Source organism: Calliopsis andreniformis, unplaced genomic scaffold (genome assembly GCF_051401765.1).
Source record: "Calliopsis andreniformis isolate RMS-2024a unplaced genomic scaffold, iyCalAndr_principal scaffold0086, whole genome shotgun sequence".
Classification (NCBI taxonomy): Eukaryota; Metazoa; Arthropoda; class Insecta; order Hymenoptera; family Andrenidae; genus Calliopsis; species Calliopsis andreniformis.
In genome coordinates this window covers 1,440,916-1,452,188 of record NW_027480495.1, presented here as the reverse complement: position 1 = coordinate 1,452,188, position 11,273 = coordinate 1,440,916, and positions in this window count along the sequence as shown.

Genomic DNA, 11,273 nt, shown 5'->3' with positions numbered 1-11,273 from the left:
ATTGAGGATTGAAGATTGAGTATTGAGGATTGAAGATTGAGGATTGATGATTGAAGATTGAGTATTGAGGATTGAATATTGCGGATTGAGGATTGAGGATTGAGGATTGAGGATTGAGGATTGAGGATTGAGGATTGCGGATTGAGGATTGAGGATTGAGGATTGAGGATTGAGAATTGAGGATTGAGGATTGAGGATTGAAGATTGAGTATTGATGATTGAATATTGAGGATTGAGGATTGAGGATTGAGGATTGAAGATTGAGTATTGAGGATTGAAGATTGAGGATAGAGTATTGAGGATTGAGGATTCAGGGTTGAAGATTGAGGATTGAGGATTGAGTATTTAGGATTGAGGATTGAGGTTTGGGTGTTTAGTATTGAAGAATGAGGATTGAGGATTGAGGTTTGAGGATTGAGGATTGAAGATTGAGTATTAATGATTGAATATTGAGGGTTGAGGATTGAGGTTTGAGGATTGAGGATGAAGACTGAGGGTTGAGGATTGAGGTTTGAGGAACGAGGATCGAGGATTGAGGATTGAGGACTAAGGATTGACGATTGAGTATTGAAGATTGAGGATTGATGACTGAGGATTGACGACTGAGAATTGAGGATTGAGGATTGATGATTGCAGATTGAGTATTGACGATTGAATATTGAGGATTGAGGATTGAGGTTTGAGGATTGAGGATGAAGACTGAGGGTTGAGGATTGAGGTTTGAGGAACGATGATTGAGGTTTGAGGATTGAGAACTAAGGATTGACGATTGAGTATTGAAGATTGAGGATTGATGACTGAGGATTGACGACTGAGAATTGAGGATTGAGGATTGATGATTGAAGATTGAGTATTGAGGATTGAATATTGCGGATTGAGGATTGAGGATTGAGGATTGAGGATTGAGGATTGAGGATTGAGGATTGCGGATTGAGGATTGAGGATTGAGGATTGAGGATTGAGGATTGAGGATTGACGAATGAGGATTGAAGATTGAGTATTGAGGATAGAAGATTGAGGATAGAGGATTGAGTACTGAGGATTGAGGATGAGGGCTGAGGGTTGAGGATTGAGGATTGAGAAATGAGGATTGAGGATTGAGGATTGAAATTGAGGATTGGGTATTGAGGATTGAAGAATGAGGATTGAGGAATTAGGATTGAGGATTGAGGATTGAGGATTGAAGATTGAGGATTGGGTATTGAGGATTGAAGAATGGGGAATGAGGATTGAGAATTGAGGATTGAGGATTGAGGATTGGAAATTGAGGATTGGGTATTTAGGATTGAAGAATGAGGATTAAGGATTGAGGTTTGAGGATTGAGGATTGAAGATTGAGTATTGATGATTGAATATTGAGGATTGATGATTGAGGTTTGAGGATTGAGGACGAGGACTAACGGTTGAGGATTGAGGTTTGAGGATTAAGGATTGGGGATTGAGGACTGAGGATTGAGGATTGAGGATTGAGCATTGAGGATTGAGGATTGATGACTGGGGATTGAGGATTGAAGATTGAGGATTAACGATTGAAGGTTGGGGATTGAGGACCTAGGATCGGAGATTGATTATTGAGGATTGAAGATTGAGGATTGAGGATTGAGGATTGAGAATTGAGAATTGAGGATGAGGACTGAGGGTTGAGGATTGAGGTTTGAGGAATGAGGATTGATGGTTGAGGATTGAGGATTGAGGATTGAGGATTGAGGATTGAGTATTGAAGATTGAGTATTGTTGCCTGAGGCTTGAGGATTGAGGATTGAGTATTGAGGATTGAGGATTGAAGATTGAGTATTGGGGATTGAAGATTGAGGATTGAGGATTGAGGATTGAGGTTGGAGAATGAGGACTGACGGTTGAGGATTGAGGTTTGAGGATTGAAGGTTGAGGTCTGAGGACTGAGGATTGAGGATTGAGGATTGAGCATTGAGGATTGAAGATTGAGTACTGGGGATTGGGGATTGAAGGTTGAGGATTAAGGATTGAAGACTGGGGATTGAGGATCAAGAATTGGAGATTGATTATTGAGGACTGAAGGTTGAGGATTGAGAATTGAGGATTGAGAATTGAGAATTGAGTATGAGGACTGAGGGTTGAGGATTGAGGTTTGAGGAATGAGGATTGAGGGTTGAGGATTGAGGATTGAGGATTGCGGATTGAAGATTGAGTATTGATGATTGAATATTGAGGATTGAGGATTGAGGTTTGAGGATTGAGGATTGAGGAGTGAGGACTGGGGGTTGAGTATTGAAGATTGAGTATTGATGCCTGAGGATTGAGGATCGAGAATTGAGGATTGAGGATTGGAGATTGATTATTGAGGATTGAAGATTGAGGATTGAGGATTGAGGATTGAGAATTGAGAATTGAGTATGAGGACTGAGGGTTGAGGGTTGAGGTTTGAGGAATGAGGATTGAGGGTTGGGGAATGAGGATTGAGGATTGAGGATTGAGGATTGAGCATTGAAGATTGAGTATTGATGCCTGAGGATTGAGGATTGAGGATTGAGGATTGAGGATTGAGGACTGAGGATTGAGGATTGAAGATTGAGTATTGAGTATTGAAGGTTGAGGATTGTGGATTGAGGATTAAGGACTGAGGATTGAATATTGTAGATTGAGTATTGATGCCTGAGGATTGAGGATTGAGGATTGAGGATTGAGGATTGAGGATTGAGGATTGAAGATTGAGTATTGAGGATTGAAGATTGAGGGTTGAAGATTGAGTATTGATGATTGAATATTGATGATTGAGGATTGAGGATCGAGGATTGAAGATTGAGAATTGAGGATTGAAGATTGAGGATTGAGAATTGAGGATTGAGGATTGAGGATTGAGGATTGAAGATTCAGTATTGAGTATTGAAGCTTGAGGATTGTGGATTGAGGGTTAAGGATTGAGGATTGAATATTGTAGATTGAGTATTGATGCCTGAGGATTGAGGATTGCGGATTGAGGATTGAGGATTCAGGATTGAAGATTGAGTATTGAGGATTGAAGATTGAGGGTTGAAGATTGAGTATTGATGATTGAATATTGAGGAATGAGGATTGAGGATTGAGGATTGAGGATTGAGGATTGAGGATTGAAGATTGAGTATGGATGATTGAATATTGAGGATTGAGGATTGAGGTTTGAGGAACGAGGATTGAGGATTGAGGATTGAGGACTAGGGATTGACGATTGAGTATTGAAGATTGAGGATTGATGACTGAGGATTGACGACTGAGAATTGGGGATTGAGGATTGATGATTGAAGATTGAGTATTGAGGATTGAATATTGAGGATTGAGGATCGAGGATGGAAGATTGAGAATTGAGGATTGAAGATTGGGGATTGAGGATTGAGTATTGAGGATGGAGGATGGGGGCTGAGGGTTGAATATTGAGGATTGAGGATTGAGTATTGAGGATTGAAGATTGAGGGTTGAAGATTGAGTATTGATGATTGAAGATTGAGTATTGAGGATTGAATATTGAGGATTGAGGATTGAGGATTGAAGATTGAGTATTGAGGATTGAATATTGAGGATTGAGGATTGAGGATTGAGGATTGAGGATTGAGGATTGAAGATTGAGTATTGAGGATTGAAGATTGAGGGTTAAAGATTGAGTATTGATGATTGTATATTGAGGATTGAGGATTGAGGATTGAGTATTGAGGTTTGAGGATTGAGGACGAGGACTGACGGTAGAGGATTTAGGTTTGAGGATTGAGGATTGAGGGATGAGGATTGAGGATGAGTGCTAAGGGTCGGGGATTGATGTTCGACGACTGAGGACTGAGGATTGAGGATTGAGAATTGAGGATAGATGTTTGAGGATTGAAGATTGAGGATTGAGGATTGAGGATTGAGGAATGAGGATTGAAGATTGAGTATTGAGGATAGAAGATTGAGGATAGAGGATTGAGTACTGAGGATGGAGGATGAGGGCTGAGGGTTGAGGATTGAGGATTGAGAAATGAGGATTGAGGATTGAGGATTGAAATTGAGGATTGGGTATTGAGGATTGAAGAATGAGGATTGAGGAATTAGGATTGAGGATTGAGGATTGAGGATTGAAGATTGAGCATTGGGTTTTGAGGATTGAAGAATGAGGATTGAGGATTGAGGATTGAGGATTGAGGATTGAAGATTGAGTGTTGAGGATTGAAAATTGAGGATTGAGGATTGACGATTGAGGATTGAGGATTGAAGATTGAGTATTGAGGATTGAAGATGGAGGATTGAATATTGAGGATTGAGGATTCAGGGTTGAAGATTGAGGATTGAGGATTGAGGATTGAGTATTGAGGATTGAGGATTGAAGATTGAATATTTATGATTGAATATTGAGGACTGAGGATTGAGGGTTGTGGATTGACGACGAGGACTGAGGGTTGCCTATTGATGTTTGAGGTCTGAGGATTAAGGATTGAGGATTGAGAATTGAGAATTGAGAATTGAGGATTAAGGATTGGAGATTAAGGATTGGGTATTTAGGATTGAAGAATAAGGATTGAGGATTGAGGTTTGAGGATTGGGGATTGAAGATTGAGTATTGATGATTGAATATTGAGGATTGAGGATTGAGGTTTGAGGATTGAGGATGAAGACTGAGGGTTGAGGATTGAGGTTTGAGGAACGAGGATTGAGGATTGAGGATTGAGGACTAAGGATTGACGATTGAGTATTGAAGATTGAGGATTGATGACTGAGGATTGACGACTGAGAATTGAGGACTGAGGATTGATGATTGAAGATTGAGTATTGAGGATTGAATATTGCGGATTGAGGATTGAGGATTGAGGATTGAGGATTGAGGATTGAGGATTGAAGATTGAGTATTGAGTATTGAAGGTTGAGGATTGTGGATTGACGATTAAGGATTGAGGATTGAATATTGTAGATTGAGTATTGATGCCTGAGGATTGAGGATTGAGGATTGAGGATTGAGGATTCAGGATGGAAGATTGAGTATTGAGGATTGAAGATTGAGGGTTGAAGATTGAGTATTGATGATCGAATATTGAGGATTGAGGATTGAGGATTGAGGATTGAGGATTGAGGATTGAGGATTGAAGATTGAGTATTGCTGATTGAATATTGAGGATTGGGGATTGAGGTTTGAGGATTGAGGACGAGGACTGACGGTAGAGGATTTAGGTTTGAGGATTGAGGATTGAGGACTGAGGATTGAGGATGCGTGCTAAGCGTCGGGGATTGAGGTTCGACGACTGAGGACTGAGGATTGAGGATTGAGAATTGAGGATTGATCTTTGAGGATTGAAGATTGAGGATTGGGTATTGAGGATTGAGGAATGAGGATTGAGGATTGAGGATTGAGGATCTAGGATTGGAGATTGATTATTGAGTATTGAAGGTTGAGGATTGTGGACTGAGGGATGAGGATTGAGGATGAGAGCTAAGGGTCGGGAATTGATGTTCGACCACTGAGGACTGAGGATTGAGGGTTGAGAATTGAGGATAGATGTTTGAGGATTGAAGATTGAGGATTGAGGATTGAGGATTGAGGAATGAGGGTTGAAGATTGAGTATTGAGGATTGAAGATTGAGGATAGAGGATTGAGTACTGAGGATGGAGGATGAGGGCTGAGGGTTGAGGATTGAGGATTGAGAAATGAGGATTGAGGATTGGGGATTGAAATTGAGGATTGGGTGTTGAGGATTGAAGAATGAGGATTGAGGAATTAGGATTGAGGATTGAGGATTGAGGATTGAAGATTGAGGATTGGGTATTGAGGATTGAAGAATGAGGATTGAGGATTGAGGATTGAGGATTGAGGATTGAAGATTGAGTGTTGAGGATTGAAAATTGAGGATTGAGGATTGACGATTGAGGATTGAGGATTGAAGATTGAGTATTGAGGATTGAAGATGGAGGATTGAGTATTGAGGATTGAGGATTCAGGGTTGAAGATTGAGGATTGAGGATTGAGGATTGAGGATTGAGGATTGAGGATTGAAGATTGAATATTTATGATTGAATATTGAGGACTGAGGATTGAGTGTTGTGGATTGAGGACGAGGACTGAGGGTTGAATATTGATGTTTGAGGTCTGAGGATTAAGGATTGAGGATTGAGAATTGAGGATTGAGTATTAAGGATTGAAGATTAAGGATTGGGTATTTAGGATTGAAGAGTGAGGATTGATGCCTGAGGATTGAGGATTGAGGATTGAGGATTGAGGATGGAAGATTGAGTATTGAGGATTGAAGATTGAGGGTTGAAGATTGAGTATTGATGATTGAATATTGAGGATTGAGGATTGAGGATTGAGGATTGAGGATTGAGGATTGAAGATTGAGTATTGCTGATTGAATATTGAGGATTGGGGATTGAGGTTTGAGGACTGAGGATTGAGGATGCGTGCTAAGCATCGGGGATTGAGAATCGACGACTGAGGACTGAGGATTGAGGATTGAGAATTGAGGATTGATGTTTGAGGATTGAAGACTGAGGATTGGGTATTGAGGATTGAGGAATGAGGATTGAGGATTGAGGATTGAGGATCTAGGATTGGAGATTGATTATTGGGTATTGAAGGTTGAGGATTGTGGATTGAGGATTGAGGATTGAGGATTGAGGATGGAGGATTGAGGATTGAGGATTGAGGATTGAGGATTGAGGATTGAGGATTGAAGATTGAGTATTGATGATTGAATATTGAGGATTGAGGATTGAGGTTTGAGGATTGAGGATTGAGGATTGAGGATTGAGGATTGAGTATTGAAGATTGAGTATTGATGCCTGAGGATTGAGGATCGAGGATTGAGGATTGAGGATTGAGGATTGGAGATTGATTATTGAGGATTGAAGATTGAGGATTGAGGATTGAGGATTGAGAATTGGGAATTGAGTATGAGGACTGAGGGTTGAGGATTGATGTTTGAGGTATGAGGATTGAGGGTTGGGGAATGAGGATTCAGGATTGATGATTGAGGATTGAGCATTGAAGATTGAGTATTGATGCCTGAGGATTGAGGATTGAGGATTGAGGATTGAGGATTGAAGATTGAGTGTTGAGGGTTGAAGATTGAGGACTGAGGATTGAGGATTGAGGATTGAGGATTGAAGATTGAGTATTGAGGATTGAAGATTGAGGATTGAGTATTGATGATCGAGGATTCAGGGTTGAAGATTGAGGATTGAGGATTGAGGATTGACGATCTAGGATTGGAGATTGATTATTGAGTATAGAAGCTTGAGGATTGTGGATTGAGGATTGAGGATTGAGGATTGAGGATTGAGGATTGAGGATTGAGGATTGAGAATTGAGGATTGGAGATTGAGGATTGAGTATTGAGGATTGAGGATTCAGGGTTGAAGATTGAGGATTGAGGATTGAGGATTGAGGATTGAGGATTGAGGACTGAGGTTTGGGTATTGAGGATTGAGGAATGAGGATTGAGGATTGAGGTTTGAGGATTGAGGATTGCAGATTGAGTATTGAGGATTGAAGATTGAGGATTGAGGATTGAGGATTGAGGAATGAGGATTGAAGATTGAGTATTGAGGATTGAAGGTTGAGGATAGAGGATTGAGTACTGAGGATGGAGGATGAGGGCTGAGGGTTGAGGATTGAGGATTGAGAAATGAGGGTTGAGGATTGAGGATTGAAATTGAGGATTGGGTATTGAGGATTGAAGAATGAGGATTGAGGAATTAGGATTGAGGATTGAGGATTGAGGATTGAGTGTTGAGGATTGAAGATTGAGTATTCAAGATTGAGGATTGATGATTGAATATTGAGGATTGAGGATTGAGGATTGAGGATTGAGGATTGGGTATTGAGGATTGAGTAATGAGGATTGAGGATTGAGGTTTGAGTATTGGGGATTGCAGATTGAGTATTGGCGATTGAAGATTGAGGATTGAGGATTGAGGATTGAGGAATGAGGATTGAAGATTGAGTATTGAGGATAGAAGATTGAGGATAGAGGATTGAGTACTGAGGATTGAGGATGAGGGCTGAGGGTTGAGGATTGAGGATTGAGAAATGAGGATTGAGGATTGAGGATTGAAATTGAGGATTGGGTATTGAGGATTGAAGAATGAGGATTGAGGAATTAGGATTGAGGATTGAGGATTGAGGATTGAAGATTGAGGATTGGGTATTGAGGATTGAAGAATGGGGATTGAGGATTGAGAATTGAGGATTGAGGATTGAGGATTGGAAATTGAGGATTGGGTATTTAGGATTGAAGAATGAGGATTATGGATTGAGGTTTGAGGATTGAGGATTGAAGATTGAGTATTGATGATTGAATATTGAGGATTGATGATTGAGGTTTGAGGATTGAGGACGAGGACTAACGGTTGAGGATTGAGTTTTGAGGATTAAGGATTGGGGATTGAGGACTGAGGATTGAGGATTGAGGATTGAGCATTGAGGGTTGAGGATTGATGACTGGGGATTGAGGATTGAAGATTGAGGATTAACGATTGAAGGTTGGGGATTGAGGACCTAGGATCGGAGATTGATTATTGAGGATTGAAGATTGAGGATTGAGGATTGAGGATTGAGAATTGAGAATTGAGGATGAGGACTGAGGGTTGAGGATTGAGGTTTGAGGAATGAGGATTGATGGTTGAGGATTGAGGATTGAGGATTGAGGATTGAGGATTGAGTATTGAAGATTGAGTATTGTTGCCTGAGGCTTGAAGATTGAGGATTGAGTATTGAGGATTGAGGATTGAAGATTGAGTATTGGGGATTGAAGATTGAGGATTGAGGATTGAGGATTGAGGTTGGAGAATGAGGACTGACGGTTGAGGATTGAGGTTTGAGGATTGAAGGTTGAGGTCTGAGGACTGAGGATTGAGGATTGAGGATTGAGCATTGAGGATTGAAGATTGAGTACTGGGGATTGGGGATTGAAGGTTGAGGATTAAGGATTGAAGACTGGGGATTGAGGATCAAGAATTGGAGATTGATTATTGAGGACTGAAGGTTGAGGATTGAGAATTGAGGATTGAGAATTGAGAATTGAGTATGAGGACTGAGGGTTGAGGATTGAGGTTTGAGGAATGAGGATTGAGGGTTGAGGATTGAGGATTGAGGATTGCGGATTGAAGATTGAGTATTGATGATTGAATATTGAGGATTGAGGATTGAGGTTTGAGGATTGAGGATTGAGGAGTGAGGACTGGGGGTTGAGTATTGAAGATTGAGTATTGATGCCTGAGGATTGAGGATCGAGAATTGAGGATTGAGGATTGGAGATTGATTATTGAGGATTGAAGATTGAGGATTGAGGATTGAGGATTGAGAATTGAGAATTGAGTATGAGGACTGAGGGTTGAGGGTTGAGGTTTGAGGAATGAGGATTGAGGGTTGGGGAATGAGGATTGAGGATTGAGGATTGAGGATTGAGCATTGAAGATTGAGTATTGATGCCTGAGGATTGAGGATTGAGGATTGAGGATTGAGGACTGAGGATTGAGGATTGAAGATTGAGTATTGAGTATTGAAGGTTGAGGATTGTGGATTGAGGATTAAGGACTGAGGATTGAATATTGTAGATTGAGTATTGATGCCTGAGGATTGAGGATTGAGGATTGAGGATTGAGGATTGAGGATTGAGGATTGAAGATTGAGTATTGAGGATTGAAGATTGAGGGTTGAAGATTGAGTATTGATGATTGAATATTGATGATTGAGGATTGAGCATCGAGGATTGAAGATTGAGAATTGAGGATTGAAGATTGAGGATTGAGAATTGAGGATTGAGGATTGAGGATTGAGGATTGAAGATTCAGTATTGAGTATTGAAGCTTGAGGATTGTGGATTGAGGGTTCAGGATTGAGGATTGAATATTGTAGATTGAGTATTGATGCCTGAGGATTAAGGATTGCGGATTGAGGATTGAGGATTCAGGATTGAAGATTGAGTATTGAGGATTGAAGATTGAGGGTTGAAGATTGAGTATTGATGATTGAATATTGAGGAATGAGGATTGAGGATTGAGGATTGAGGATTGAGGATTGAGGATTGAAGATTGAGTATGGATGATTGAATATTGAGGATTGAGGATTGAGGTTTGAGGAACGAGGATTGAGGATTGAGGATTGAGGACTAGGGATTGACGATTGAGTATTGAAGATTGAGGATTGATGACTGAGGATTGACGACTGAGAATTGGGGATTGAGGATTGATGATTGAAGATTGAGTATTGAGGATTGAATATTGAGGATTGAGGATCGAGGATGGAAGATTGAGAATTGAGGATTGAAGATTGGGGATTGAGGATTGAGTTTTGAGGATGGACGATGGGGGCTGAGGGTTGAATATTGAGGATTGAGGATTGAGTACTGAGGATTGAAGATTGAGGGTTGAAGATTGAGTATTGATGATTGAAGATTGAGTATTGAGGATTGAATATTGAGGATTGAGGATTGAGGATTGAAGATTGAGTATTGAGGATTGAATATTGAGGATTGAGGATTGAGGATTGAGGATTGAGGATTGAGGATTGAAGATTGTGTATTGAGGATTGAAGATTGAGGGTTAAAGATTGAGTATTGATGATTGAATATTGAGGATTGAGGATTGAGGATTGAGGATTGAGGATTGAAGATTGAGAATTGATGCTTGAATATTGAGGATTGAGGATTGAGGTTTGAGGATTGAGGACGAGGACTGACGGTAGAGGATTTAGGTTTGAGGATTGAGGATTGAGGAATGAGGATTGAGGATGAGTGCTAAGGGTCGGGGATTGATGTTCGACGACTGAGGACTGAGGATTGAGGATTGAGAATTGAGGATAGATGTTTGAGGATTGAAGATTGAGGATTGAGGATTGAGGATTGAGGAATGAGGATTGAAGATTGAGTATTGAGGATAGAAGATTGAGGATAGAGGATTGAGTACTGAGGATGGAGGATGAGGGCTGAGGGTTGAGGATTGAGGATTGAGAAATGAGGATTGAGGATTGAGGATTGAAATTGAGGATTGGGTATTGAGGATTGAAGAATGAGGATTGAGGAATTAGGATTGAGGATTGAGGATTGAGGATTGAAGATTGAGGATTGGGTATTGAGGATTGAAGAATGAGGATTGAGGATTGAGGATTGAGGATTGAGGATTGAAGATTGAGTGTTGAGGATTGAAAATTGAGGATTGAGGATTGAGGATTGAGGATTGAGGATGGAAGATTGAGTATTGAGGATTGAAGATTGAGGGTTGAAGATTGAGTATTGATGATTGAATATTGAGGATTGAGGATTGAGGATTGAGGATTGAGGATTGAGGATTGAGGATTGAA